The sequence below is a fragment of the Sus scrofa genome, chromosome 9, assembly GCF_054392235.1.
Source record: "Sus scrofa isolate SSC_HxYL_T2T_F1_AM1 chromosome 9, Sscrofa_HxYL_maternal_Yorkshire_Landrace_v2.0, whole genome shotgun sequence".
In the NCBI taxonomy this organism is placed as follows: Eukaryota; Metazoa; Chordata; class Mammalia; order Artiodactyla; family Suidae; genus Sus; species Sus scrofa.
Genome location: NC_139391.1, coordinates 13,534,260 through 13,547,326, shown reverse-complemented (window position 1 = coordinate 13,547,326; position 13,067 = coordinate 13,534,260). Strand labels below are relative to the sequence as shown.

At 48.4% G+C, this 13,067-nt stretch overlaps 1 protein-coding gene across 50 annotated transcripts in view; it reads left to right on the top strand.

The window, feature by feature from the left end:
* The window catches only part of TENM4 (teneurin transmembrane protein 4), a 2,941,714-nt gene that overhangs the window by 2,468,011 nt on the left and 460,636 nt on the right, over positions 1-13,067 (top strand). For 25 of the 50 annotated variants that reach the window (XM_084975403.1, XM_084975400.1, XM_084975374.1 and 22 more), the window contains one exon: positions 2,084-2,180. The exons of the other annotated variants lie outside the window; for them this stretch is intronic. The gene's annotated coding sequence lies outside the window, so the exon portion shown is untranslated. The remainder of the gene's footprint in view (positions 1-2,083; positions 2,181-13,067) is intronic. 50 annotated transcript variants of the gene reach the window in all.

Below are 13,067 nucleotides of genomic sequence, written 5' to 3'. Positions count from 1 at the left end.
TCTGGGTTTATTTTTTGGAGTTGTATTTTAAGAACAGGAGGAACTTAGTAGTCTGTTGGCATCAAGTAGGTAAGAAATGAGGTAGGCACGGAGGATGAGAACGAGGTGGACTTAAGAGACAGGACATAGACTGAACGGAGCGAGGGAAGGAGAGCGGGGAGGCGACTTCGAGGAGGGACCTGGGGTTCTGGCTCCCAGGCCTGAGGGAGTGGCCCCACCAGCTGGAGGGGGTCGCTTCTCCGTGTAGATGCTCACCCCTGCCTGTCTGGGCGGCACCTCGCAGGCTTATGGGCAAGAAACCGAATGGCAGATGCGGCCATCATTTGGAAAGTTTTAAATGCTTTATAAATCTAGGGTGGTCTTATTATTTTTTTTTTGCTATTTTTTCAAGTTTTATTGAAGTATAGTTGATTTACAATGTTGTAATAATTTTAGGGTAGTCTTCTTACTATTATTATGAGCAAGAAAGAGGACATCTGGCCCTCTTTCTTATGCACTCTCTGTTTTTATCTGCACAACCTCTTCCTCAGTAAGTGTAATTCTTAGTGGCAGGAGGGAACTAATGTAACACACACACTTAATATGCTCAGGAACCTCCTTCCAGATAAGGAAATGGAGGGGCAAGGAGATTAAAAAAAAAAAAAAAGGAGTTCCCGTCGTGGCGCAGTGGTTAACGAATCCGACTAGGAACCATGAGGTTGAGGGTTCGATCCCTGCCCTTGCTCAGTGGGTTAACGATCCGGCGTTGCGGTGAGCTGTGGTGTAGGTTGCAGACGCGGCTCGGATCCTGCGTTGCTGTGGCTCTGGCGTAGGCCAGCGGCTACAGCTCCGCTTCAACCCCTAGCCTGGGAACCTCCATATGCCGCAGGAGCGGCCCAAGAAATAGCAACAATAACAACAACAACAACAACAAAAAGACAAAAAAAAAAGGAGTTCTTATCATGGCTCAGTGGTAACAAACCCAACTAATATCCATGAGGACGCGGGTTCAATCCCGGCTCTGCTCAGTGGGTTAAGGATCTGGCGTTGCCGTGAGCTGTGGTGTAGGTTGTAGACGAGGCTTGGATCCAGCATTGCTGGAGCTGTGGCCTAGGCCGGCAGCTACAACTCTGATTCAACCTCTAGCCTGGAAACTTACATATGCCACAGGGGCAGCTCTAAAAAACAAAACAAAAACGTTTACACCCAATAATTAAAGAATACAGGTTCTTTCCAAGCAAACATGGAACACGCAACAATTGTCTACATCCTAGGCTATAAACTGCCTCTCGGTAAATTTCAAGGGATCAGTATCATACAAACCACATTCTCTCACCGCAGTACAATTAAGCTAGAAATCAATAACGGAAAGATGAGTTGAAAAAAAATACGTTGGGGGCGGGGATAGATTAGGAGTTTGGGGAAAACAATACATTGAGAGTTCTTGGCTTCTAACTCATGGGTCAGAGAAGAAATGATAATCGAAATTATAAAATACTTATAAATGAATGATAAGAGACATATCAAATATCAAAGTTGTGGAATACAGCCAAGACAGCACTTAAGGGAAATGGATGGCCTTCAACACTTGTATTCGGAAAGATGGAGGGCTGAAAATTACCAAGCGGGCTCCGTAGTAAACCTAAAGAAATAAGACAGCCCAGGGCTGCACAGCGTAGAGCTGGGACTCAATCATAGATGCAGCTGGTTCCAAAGCCCCCCACTCCCCACCACGCCATGAGCCTTTCTCACAGCTATTTGCTATGATACACCCAGTGCCTGGAAATGATCTCTCCCAAAGAGTCAAAGAGCTGAGCCTGTATCAAAAGGTCATGATAAATCACACACAATGATTCATCCATCCTTTTCCTTATTTGTTCATTAAATATTTATTGAGCATTTGCCCCGGGCCAGGCACTGGGATTCTGCCTTAGTGGCCTTTCCTCTCAATGTTCAAAAACCAGTCTGCAGCTCAGACGGCAGCTGCTGCCCACCCAGTCCCGCCCACCCCCTCCTCTAAGGCTGCTTGAACCTCATGTGCAGCTTGTCAGAACAGCCACCTCGTCAAAAAAATGACTGATTTCTCTCTGGTCTCTTTCAACAGGTAGACTGAAATTACCATGTGTCCAAATTAAAATTGCGTACTTCAAGGATTATTTGAAGGACTATTCTTAGACCCTTTTAAGAAGATTTAAAGAAAAGTGAGTTGATTTTTTTTTTTTTACACTTCAGAGAGTATTCATGATTTAAGTTAATAATATGGGTGCCTTTTTACTCTACCTCTTAAATATGTGTTAATAGATAGACTTTATCTCCACTTATTTTATAAGATTTTTTTTCCCCTAAAAATAGTGAGCAGGGAGTACAGGATTACTTCTTGGCTTCCGTGTATGATTTTAGTACATTTCAAAGGCTTGTGGAATCTTAGAGATGAAAGGGTCTTAGAGGTGTGGACGATGGATGGATGGATGGATGGATGGATGGATGGATGGATGGATGGACGGACAGACAGATGGATGGATGGATAGGTAGGTAGATGAATGGACGGATAGATAGGTAGGTAGGTAGGTATGTAGGTAGGTAGATAGACAGACAGACAGACAGATGATAGACAAACACATACATACATACATGCATACATGCACATAGAGACAGATTTGACCTCTGCTTGGAAACCTCCAGGGACTTATGAGGACCTCGGTTAGCACCCCCTCCCATTTAGGATTTGCATCGAGTTCTTTTAGAATCCGGATTTGATATCCACCGTACCCCTCCCCCGCACATCTTACCAAGAAGCCTCTTTTTCACGAGACAGACCTGGAAATGGTTGAAGACAAAGATCACGCTCCTCCTTGGGATGCTTTTTTATTCTTGTCCCTCCAATAACTCTTCATAATTTGGTTTTAAGAGCAGTTCTTCCTTCCCCAGTCACCTTCATTCCAACACTGTAAATGTCTCCCTAAAAAAAAGTATCCGCCTGGAGCACGGCGCTCACCAGTGTCCTTTGTCCCAGGAGACGGAGGTGAGCCCCGGCACCAGACCTGGGTTCCAGTCCCAGTTCTGCTCTGACTGTGCTCTCAGGAGAGTCCCTTCATCTCTCTGAGCTCGGAGGAAGCAGGAGGGTAGGACAAGATCCTGAGATGCTGCCCACCGTCATAGGGATGGTTGTGTGGACTTGGAGAAAAGAAGTTGCTACTGGGAAGTTCCCATTGTGGCTCAGTGGTTAACGAATCCAACTAGGAACCATGAGGTTGCGGGTTCGATCCCTGGCCTTGATCAGTGGGTTAAGGATCCGACGTTGCCGTGAGCTGTGGTGTAGGTTGCAGACACGGCTCTGATCTTGCGTTGCTGTGGCTCTGGCATAGGCTGGTGGCTACAGCTCCAATTGGACCCCTGACCTGGGAACCTCCATATGCCGCGGGAGCGGCCCAACAAATGGCAAAAGGACAAACAAAAAAAAGAAGAAGTTGCTGCTGATCACTGTCCTGGGAACTGGGAGGGACCAGGACTCGGGGATCAGTGGGGTGTGGGTCCAGTCCCAGTGGACGATCTGCTGACTGGGTTGCCCTAGGCTGTCACTTCTCTCGGAGCATCTATGTTCTCATCTGTGAAGGAAGGATATTAATACATGTGGCAGAAGATGTCTATGAGGTGTGCTGTAAGGATGCACATAAAGCCCTTGGGGCCTGGCCTATACAAAGTGTCCAACAAACGGTCGTCCCAGTGGTCACATAAGAGGTGGCGGGGCTACTCCTCCACCTCTTGCTGGAGGAAGTGACGGTGAAGACTCCAATAGGAGTGAAGACGTGTGCGTGTTGTTAGGGCTGGGGGAGAAGAGGCCACATCTCAGAAACTCTCGTGCAAACACAAGCCCAACCCTGGAAAGTTCATGACATTGAAACTCTACTCAGAATCAGACAAGGAAGGATCAGTTGCTATGGAATATACAGTTAAAAGGAAACTTTTTTGGTTTTTAGGGCCACACCTGCAACATATGGACATTCCCAGGTTAGGGGTCGAATCAGAGCGACAGCTGCCGGCCTACGCTGCAGCCCCAGCAACGTGGGATCTGAGCCGTGTCTGCAACCTACACCACAGCTCACAGCAATGCTGATCCTTCACCCACTGAGCAAGGCCAGGGATTGAACATGCATCCTCATGGTTCCTGGTCAGGTTCTTTAACCTCTGAGCCATGAAGGGAATGCTAAAGGGAAACTTTTAAGGAGGTTATGAGGAGCTGCCCAAATTCTGCAAACCTCCCGCTGCTGCCACAGCTCCAGTCCTGGATAAAAAGCAGAGTGTCCTCTTCCTCCGAAGGGGATCTGGGGACCTTGAGAACCATTATATTTTCATTTATGTTCAGAAGGCTGGCTGTGAGGCTCAGGTGAGAGACTGGGTGTGAAAAGAATTTGCAAACGTGTATGTGTGTATTATTCAGGTATCATGGGTTATCTCCATACTTTGGGAATCAGGAGAGAGGCTGATATTTCATGTGCAATGAAACAGTAGAGTCCCGTACATGGGCTCCTGGGCAGGACAGCATGTGTGTGCACACATGGACAGATCTGTGTGTGTGCACAGCATGTGTGTGCATGTCTGCTCGTGTGAGCAGGTCCGTGTGTGCAGGTCTGTGTGTGCACCTGTATGCGTGAGAGAATCTTTGGGCCCTTTGGACGTAGTCACCACTCTGCATGGTGACTGGTGACTTGGAAGGCATGAGACATGGGCATGAAAACACAGGCTGTGGGTCAGTCAGCCTCGCTCCATCACTGACCGATGGTGTGGCCTTGGCTACAGTCTTGGCAAGAGTGCCCCAGCCCCTGCCTTCGCGGAGCATAAAGGGTGTGGGCAGCACTACTCTGAGGTTATTACAAACTGTTGAGTGGATTTTCCTGTGCTCCCCGGTAGGTTCTCGTTATCATCTATTTTATACAGCAGCGTGTATGTGGGTGTCCCGCCCTTCCAATTCTTCCCTCTCCCCCAAACGGTTTCCCCTCCGGTAACCATAAGATTGGTTTTGAAATCCATGCATTTGTTTCTGTTTTTTAAATAAGTTCTTTGGAATCATTTTTATTAGATTCCACATGTAAGTGATACCATATGATATTTGTCTTTCTCCGTTTAACTTCACTTAGTATGATAATCTCTAGGTCAATCCATGATTTCATTCTTTTTATGGCTGAGTAGTATTCCATTGTCTATATGTACCACATCTTCTTGATCCATTCCTCTGTCTTGGCTATTGTACCTAGGGCTGCAGCGGGGTACATGTATCTTTTTGAATTAGAGTTTTCTCTGGATAGATGCCCAGGAGTGGGATTGCTGGATCATATCGAAGTTCTATATTTAGTTTTTTAAAGAACCTCCACACTGTCCTCCGTAATGGTTGCACCAATTCACATTCCCACCAATAGTGTAGAAGGCTTCCCTTTTCTGCACACCAGAGGTGCCTCTTTGGGGGTTTCCAGATCCAGGGAAGACTGCAAAATCGTATATGGCAGTGTTTTTCAAACTAATGGGGTTTAACCCATTAGTGAGTCATGAAATTAATTTGGTGTTCAAAACTGTTATGTTTTAAAGCAAAACAGAGTAATCTAGTAACCTGTAGATTGGGTGATGTATTTATAGTTTGTATATAATCAACAAAGTTCTCATATCTGAAATACATGCAGTTGACCCTTGAACAGCATGGGGGCTGGGGCACCAACCTTCCCCACAGTTGAAAAATCTGCCATAACTTAAAGGTGGCCCTTGGAACTCCCAGTTCCTCTAGATCCTTGGTTCTGCATCTGTAGATTCAACCCATTATGGATGAAAAAATATCTGCTGTTCATTGGCCAGCTGTACAGGTGGGAGCAGGGGAGAAAACTCTCACAAATCAGTAAGGAAAAGACAATCAGCCTAACAGAAAAATATGCAAAAATCTCAAACAGATGAAGATACTCCACAAATGAAGATCTCCAGATAGCCAATAAGCACATGAAAGCATTCGCAGTTATCAGGGAATTACAAATTCAACTCTCAGTGAAATACAACTATGCACCCAGGAGAAGGGCTAAAATGGAAAAGGGGAAAGATAGACAATACCCAGTGTTGGCAAAGACGTGAAACACACCACAGTGTGTCTGGTGTCTTTGGTGTGATTTGGTGTGATGACTTTGGAAGACTGCCTGGCAGTCTCAGCTAAAGCTCAACATGTGCACGGCAGCAGTTCCATCTCTAGAAAATGTGAGAGAGGCGTACACACATCCACCCCAAGCATGGCCATTGACAGTGGCCTGGAGAAATGGTAGTATAGCCACACAGGGGAGTATCACTCCCAGCAATTTCAAAACGACCCTCACAAATATAATGTTGAAATAAAAAGGCAGGCACACAGAAATGTGATGAGTGTATTTATATAAAGTACAAAAACAGATGAAACCAGTCTATGCTGTTGGGACGCAGGGAGGCAGTTATCCTTGTGGGAAGAGCTGGTAAGTGGACGGGCACAGGGTAGGGGTTGGGGGTGCATTCAGGGTGCGGGTGACGCCCTGAATTTAGAGCTGAGGGCTGGTATCATAGGTGTCTTTCCATCTGTGAGAGCTTATCCAACTCTTCCCCCATGACGTGTAGAGCCTACAATATTTGCATGGTGCTCAATAAAAGTGTATTAAGTGGATATATAAATTATAATTTATAAATAAACAGGAAAGACTAGAAAACACAGTGGACCATAAGGCTAAGCACTGTGAAGTGAAACTCACGTTACCTGTGGCTGCTCCATGTGTGTCTAGACTGAGCCGAGATGCCCAGTGTGGTCCTTCCTGGAGGTCAAGGCCAAAACCTTGAAAGCCACTGATCGCCTCTAACCCAGTCGTTTTAAAACGAGGAATCTGAGACCCAGAGGAGAGGGGATTGAGAGAGAACTAGGAGGAAAGCGGAGCTGGGAAGAAGCCTGCCTCTCGTCTCCTGCTGCTGAAGCTGTGTCTCCTGTTCCCACTGCCAGCCAGTCGGTGGAATGGCTAATTTGGTTGAGGAGGCTCCGTCTGGCCCTTCAGTCTCTGGGAGGCCGCCCAGTGCTTTCCGTCCAAGGGGGGCGATTGTTTTCCCTCCCACAGATGGTAGAGGCTCAGCCCCCTCTGCAGGGGCCTGGCTCCGGCTCCCCACGTTCCCTTCCCCTACTTCCTGCCTCTTCTGCCGGATCTGCTCCCTCGGCGCTCCAGAAACACCATGGCACACGATCATGCTTTCATTGGTGTGAAACAAATGTCACGCCAAAGCTATTTTATGGTTGTAGAAGTTGGAAAAGTGTGAAGAACATACACCGGGAGAAGGTGAACCGACCAGGCATGAGTCAGTCCTGGCTTTGTGCTTTTATCTTGTTACAGAATTGTGAGCGCCTTCAGCAGACCCGTCCCATGGGGGCCAGGGGACTCCCAGCCCCTGAGGGCAGGAGAAGAGGGAAATGCAGACCTGTCCCTGCCAGCAGAGCTTCACAGAGGCGGGAGAGGTTGTGCAGAGGTTAAGAGGCTCAGTATGCACTTTGCACAGGCCGTGGAACCATCTTGCATTCAAGTGGGAGGGTTACAAACATCAGTGGCTTTCCAGCTCTTTGGACGTGACCCCCAGTGCAAGACAAGAAGGGGGCTTCTTCACACAGGACTCCCCCGTGCACTGTACAGTTTCAGGTGTAAGGGCCCAGGACGGACATCGAACTGAACCCTGAGAACAGGATGTCAGAGAAGGCCTCCGAGAAGCCCAGAGATTTGAGCTAAGGATCAAAGAAGGGGAAACTGCACAGGCAGGATTGCTGTGGACTGGCCTGCAGCCGTGAACCTCATTTAAAAGAAGCCATCTTGCATTCTGGAAACTGCCTGCAGTTGTCTAGAGTCAAGATTGAGGACATGTGAGATGTAAGAAAAGATCCAGAAGCAGTGGACAGAGGCCAGCTGAAGGCCTGTGTGCCCTGACAGGGCATGTCCGGGGTGAAGAGGAGACAGGCAGGAAATACCTGCAGCCGTGAAGGCAGACCCCGGGATGCAGGCACACCCAGCTGCGAACGCTGGTGCGGCCCCGGAGTCCGCTGTGTTTCTCTGTGCTCACTTGTGTCATTGGCAAAGAAAACTTTTCAGAGACTGCCGCTGATCCAGGTCTGGCTGGAGGCAGGAGCTGGAGAGATGAGTAAGAGACAGAGTTCCCAGCCTGCCATCCTGCCAGAGGACTGCCGGGTCAAGCCGAGCACAGATGTGACAAAAAAGTTATTCTTCTAGGGCAAAATGTTCCAAAACAGTATTTTATAACACATTAGCCCACAGCAGTGTCGTTCAAAGGAAAAAAGGAAGAGGAGGGATTCCACGTTGAGTGATCCGGGAAGTACTGTGCCCTGAATCACTCCTGGTAGATCTCACTGCCACCAGCACTCTAAAGGCTCTGAGAAGTCCTGCAGGGAGGACACCTGCCTAATGTGTCCCAAACTTACTTGCTCCAGAACCCCTTTCTGCAGGCCTGTTCAAATCCCTCTGTTTTTCCTGATTTGGGGAAAGTCCATCCTAGAGAATGGCCTAGCAGGGCCGGTTGGGAGCTCTGAGAAAGGTGAAATGGACTCTGCCTGGCAGAGGACAGGGAGAGCGTCCCAGAAAAAGGAGATTTTGTGCACGCTCTAGAGGGCCCAGTCCAGACCTAGCATGGGATCTGGCCCCCAGCAAGTCCCCAGTAAATACTTAATAAATGAAAGAATGGCTGCTGCATTTGCTGATGAAAAGAGTCCAGACTTCTCCACAGAGGCTGGAGACAGAGGGTATGTGGAGCGGGGGGGCTGTGCAGGTGGGCCTTTGCCAGTTAAACATAGGGTCTCTTTCCTCATTTTTGTCCCCCTCTCTTGATTGTTTCGGAAAAAGCAACAGGAGGCAGCAAAGGCCCAGTGGCTTCAGGTCACATACTCTGAAGCCTTGAAGCCCAACTCTGTCACCTCCTAGTTTGCTCCTTGGACAGGGTGCCTTAACCTTTCTATGCCTCATCACCTCCATCTGTAGAATGGGCTGAAAAATAGAGCCCAGCTTCCAGGCACCCAGGATGAAGGGTGCTGATAGGCACAGCCCTCAGGGCATGCAGTAAGAGCCACACAACCACCAGCAGTCTCCATTTGTTGGCTGCTTCCGGTTGTTGCCTCCCAGGCCTTTGTCTGAGGTCCTTCTTCCAGTGTTTCCCAGCAGAGTACCGTCGTCCTATTTTTGAGGCAATCGGCACATTCGTTTTCCTTCCACCAGCATCAGCACGGGTCAGGCGGATGCGTCTTCATTTTCAGCAGCCGGGGCTGTTTGAGGTAAGGCTCGGGTTCTGTTCCCAGTTATTAGCCTCCAGCTACTCCGGCTGGGTAAATATTTCCGAGGGAGTCCAGCCCATCCATTATTAATTTACTGCAAGCAGTTGCTGTACTTTGCAGAAGCGCTCTGCCTGCAAAGAGTTCTCCTGACCTTAACGCTTTCGGTGGGGTGGGGTGGCAGCCGTTCCTCTTGCCTCTGTCTCCCTGGGGAGGGATGGATGGTTGTGTGAGCCGTAGGCATAGGATGCGTGCTGGATCCTGTGTACTTCTCTCGATGGAGCCGGTGGAATCTTGTGCTTTGCACCCCCTGCTTTCAGTACTGCGCCTGGCTCACACACACGACAGAAACCTGGGTGTCATCCCTGAGAGCGCATGCTCTGTCATGGCCTCATGTCCAGTCTGTCACCAGGTCCTAGTGGTTCCATCTCCAAAACCACATAATCCAATCCCTTCTTTCTCATGCGGCTCCTGGTCAGCTAGTCCCAGGTGCCATCTTCCTCATCTTCCAGGTCCCAGCATCGCTGATGGCCGAGCTCAATCAGAGCCTTTGCTTTGTGGTTCCACTGAGTCTCTCAGTCCAGTTCTTTTTAACCCTTCAGTGCTTAAAATATCTGTTCCTGGTCTGCCTTCTCTGCTGGACTGTAAGCCCTTGCAGGCAGGGTCCAAGTTCATCTCCATAATGGATCTCAGCATATCTCAGCCTTCCCCCAGTTAGCAATAAACAAGACTATGCTTTTCCTGGGAGTTTCTGTCGTGGCTCAGCTGTTAACGAATCTGACTAGAAACCATGAGGTTGCAGGTTCGATCCCTGGCCTCTCTCAGTGGGTTAAGGATCTGGCATTGCCGTGAGCTGTGGTGTAGGCTGCAGACATGGCTCGGATCCCGTGTTGCTGTGGCTCCGGTGTAGGCCGGCAGCTACAGCTCCAATTAGACCCTTAGCCTGGGAACCTCCATGTGCCACGAGAGTGGCCCTAAAAAGGCAAAAAGACCAAAAAAAAAAAAAAAAAGACTATGCTTTTTCTTTCTCCCTCCCTCCCCCTCCCCATCTCTTTCTTCTTCCTCTTTCCTTTCTTTTTCATAGTTACAGTTAAAAGGGGAATGGTGATCACCTCGTCAAATTCCGTAAAGGAACCTCAAGGCCACGGTAGGAGAAGAGGAGAAAAAATAGGCAGGACACTGAGCCCCCAACCCTGCACTACACCAGACGCTACCCCCTCTCTCTCCTTCGGACATTAGAATTTTATATTTTCTTCAGAGAAAGTGAAAAGCGGCACTTCAGTTTTGGAAAACACTGATTTGTTTATATTCTCATTTTTTCAGAGCAAAATGTACCATGTGTTTCGCATGTACTCACTCATAAACAAGGATGATTTTCATTTTATAGAGTCAGAAACTGGTGCCCAGAGTAGTAAGGAAACTTGTCCTTGGTCACACAGCCACTGTGTTCAGAGGGTCCAGAGTGCTTTTCCAGGATGATCAGACTCCACACTCTTTCCGCTGCCACCTGCTGCCTCCCCCAGACCCGTCATCCAACAGACAGTGGGTTCCCAAGCCAGTCTCTCCACCCGGCACAGCAACCAGTGGTCAGAGACAGATCATTGGGATTTCATTGGTCACCACTTGTTCAGAGGGACAGGGCCTTCATTCCTAGGGTTTCCTGGCCCTGTGGGCCATGAGATGTTAAGCGGAGAGAGATGAAGTCCATGTAGGCCGTGGAAGAGCTTGGCTGCTCCACCAAATGGTCCTTTATGCCTGAAATAAAGCACCTTGAGCTGGGAGCCCTGAGTCCCTGATCCCATCAGCACAACCTGGGTCTTCCTTCCTGTGTGTCAGGAATTTCTCCCAAGGACATTCTGGACACAGTGACAACCCAGGAAGACAAAACTGCTCTAGATCGTACAAGAAGGTAGCATTTATTGTACCATGAAATTTAGTGTTTGTCAAATTTCCTTTGTCCCCAAGCGCAGGTCATTTTGACTTGAACTTTGGGATGAAGGCTGGCTTATTTAAACAATAATGAAACCAGAAAGGAAGACGGGAAAGCTGAGTTCTTATCCCCAGCTCCCTCAGGAACTCACTGTGTGACTCCCTTTGGCCATGTCACATGGTCTAAGTCTCAGGCTCCCCATCTTTAAAATGAGTGTGTTTAGACAAGATGAGCCTGTCCACCACGACAAGCAGAGTTCAAAGTACTGACTCTGCACCTGTACTTCCTGAATCCAAATTGCAGCTCCCCCCTTACTATTGAGGGACCTTGGGCAAGTTCTGGGAACAGTCATGATCAGCTATAATGTCTATCTCAGAGCTTCGTCGAGGGCATTAACAGGTAAAGCACTTAGAATAACACCCACTGTATTAATTATTGAGTTATTTACGTAGCTATTGTGCTTATGGTTGGGGTTATCTCCATTCATGGAACCATCCATTATGATTCTGCCCTTTGGTTTGTCTAGACCACGTCCAGATCTCCCAGGGGTTCACATTGGTACTTTTAGCTTTCTTTGGCTGAGAAAACCTATAGTGACTGACAGCTGCTTTGGATTCAGTAATGTTTGAACCCAATATGTATGCATCATAACACCCATACATATATTGTGCAAGACATCAATTCACTTGTAGATGATGCTTGGTGAGCCAAAAAAGAGGTTCCTAGATTGTTCCAGGAATAATATGTCCCCAGGTAGAAACCTCTGATCTAGGAATATGGCTGGGTCCTCCAGTGTAGTTCATGGCCTGTGGTTGGCACGATGTTTGAATAAACAAGTTACCATATGGATGGATGGATGGGTGGATGGATGGATATATGGTTGAATGCATGGGTAGATGAGTCTCTTTTACATTTGCCTCTCGATTTACTTTGAGCAGAATAATAAGAGCGTGTTTGTGCTAATGTGTGTATGTCTACGAACATTTTCAGAGAAAGCCCCAGCTATTTCTGTCTCGAGAAGAAGATAGTCGTGGTTTGCATCTTCCGCTATCTTTTAGTTTACGGGGTCATTTTTCACTGGAGTCGCCTCCGCCGTCTGGCGCTGACAGAAGATAAGCTCTGCCTCTGCCTCTGCCTCTCCCGTGCCTCCCTCCTCCAACAATGAGGGCTTTGTGCTGGGAAGACAGCCTCTAGATGTTTCTTTCTCAAGGCCCCACAGCTTCGTCTGGCTTCTATCAAGAGTGTTGATGGGGGAGGGGGACACAGACAGTTGAATTCCGAGAGCGGTACCCATGGCCCAGTGCCAACTTGCCGAGTCAGGCAAGGCTCGACAACTCCATACGTGTTCTGGGATATAGGCAGCCTGGTTAACTGAGCTGGTTACCCAGAAGTCTGCAGCCAGCACCCTGGCACTCGGGAAGCTCTGGTTCCCCAGCATCTTTCGCTCTTTGCCCAGAAAAGGATGCAAAGCTGGAAAGGATGGGTGGGAGATGGCAGAGGCAGCCAGTCTCGGGGTCTGAAGAGTTTCACCCCATCGGCACAAGGGGCTGCTGTGGCTGCTCCGTCTTAGGGATTGAATTCACTAATGAGATTAAAATGCCAATGGCCTGCCTCTACACACACTCACTTCAGGAACACATTGGCTTGAGCTGTTTAATGAGTGTTAGTGAGGAATCAAAGTAAGGCCCGGGGCCGGCGCCTGGCTGATGCCTTGTTGATTGGAACGCTAAGTGTGTCACCCTCTGAAAGCCGGCACTTGCTGGGGAGCAACCCCAGGCTTGCGATGTCCCGGTAACCCTTACACTCCCCACTGTGGTCCAGTGTTTACAAATCAGGAAGCTGATCTGGGTCAGGAAT